Below are 1,706 nucleotides of genomic sequence, written 5' to 3'. Positions count from 1 at the left end.
ATTTATATTTTATTGTATACGTATGTATCATGCTTTTTTTTCCTTTTCCAAAAATTTATCTACTAACCATTTTATAAAAATGAGTAAAAATCTTGAATTTGTAATGTAATTTATTCTATTAAAATTTATTATTATTTTACTTAATTTGATAATTCTTATATATAAAAATAACGTATTGTTTTTGTCTCTAATATTTTTGTCTTATTTAAGTTTATAATATTTTAAAATTGTCTTAGTGTTATCTTTACCTCAATTCTATTAATAAATTATTACCGACAAAATAATACTAAAATAATTTTAAAATATTAAAAATTTAAATAAAATAATTTAAATATTAAAAAAATTTTAAAATTTACTCTAAACATCGTTAAAAAAACGAGTAGAAGTGGGAGGAGCCAGGGACGAATACATGGGGGCAAGTGGAGGCGTGGCCCCCTCAGCTTTTTACAAAAAAAAAATTAATTTAAGAAGCCCAATCCATAAAATATAATAATTTTTAAAATTTTTTTTAAAAACCTAAATTGACTAAACAGAAACAGTGAAACACTATTCTTCTTTTATTCCTTTTGGTTTTGACGCTTAGCATTCCTTTTGGTTTTGACGCTTAGCATTCCTTTTGAATTGAAGCCATAGTGACGACTGACGCGATGTCCTCTAGTCCTCTACTCCACTCACCACTCAGTTAGTGACTACTATCTCACAAGGTACATTTTATTATATATTTTAAATTTTAAATTTGTTATTATATATCTTAAATAGTTACTATGTAGATTTATTGTTCTTGTTGATATATGATATATCTGAATATCTCTATGACTCTATGTACTGTACTACAGTGTGATTATGTATATTATTAATTTGTCTAGTAGTTTTTTTATTTTTTATTTTTAGTAAAATTGATATTGATTTAGTAAAAAAAAATATTATTAATTTTTTATTGATGTTTAATTAATAAAAAATATTTAGACTTTATTTATTCATGTGAGTATATAATTATTTAATTTTTTTTTCAGGTAAAAGAAAACTAGAACATTTTATGATGAGAAAGCAAAATAAAATTGATGCATAACATTTTATGATGAAAAAGCAAAGTAAAATTGATGCAATTTTTAAGAGAAAAGCTGCTGATAATGTTGGAGTTCAAACAAGCCAACCCTCTAATCTTATTTCACAAGAAGTTCAAGTAAGTGAACTCTCTAATCTTACTCAAAATGCACATCAACATGAATCCAAAGTTCCAAGATTAGAAAGAGATGTTGATATCTCTTTACTAGAAAGGGATCCAGGAAAGCGACGTCCAATTTGGCAGTATAATATCAATGAACGTGATAAAATTCGTAGAGCATACATAATAGCTGGGCCATACCAACCAACAAATATTAGTTATTTAGCTTCTGGTAATAACAATTACCGTCGATATTTTCAAGTTGGTTAGAAAATTCACCAGAAAAAAATGCTGCTTATTGTTTAAGAAATTTCCAAGTTGGTTAGAATATTCACCAGAAAAAGATGCTGCTTATTGTTAGCCTTGCTACTTGTTTAGTAAACATTATGGTGCTCGCAATGATGGAAAAAATGCATTTTCAGAGTTAGGATTTAGTAATTGGAAGAAAGTAAATAATGGAGTGAATTGTGCATTTGTATGTTACGAGGGTTCTATTCCTAATTCTCCCCATAATTTATGTGTGAAATCTTGTGATGATTTA

This window comes from Arachis duranensis, chromosome 1, assembly GCF_000817695.3.
Source record: "Arachis duranensis cultivar V14167 chromosome 1, aradu.V14167.gnm2.J7QH, whole genome shotgun sequence".
Lineage (NCBI taxonomy): Eukaryota > Viridiplantae > Streptophyta > Magnoliopsida > Fabales > Fabaceae > Arachis > Arachis duranensis.
This window is presented reverse-complemented; position numbering follows the sequence as displayed.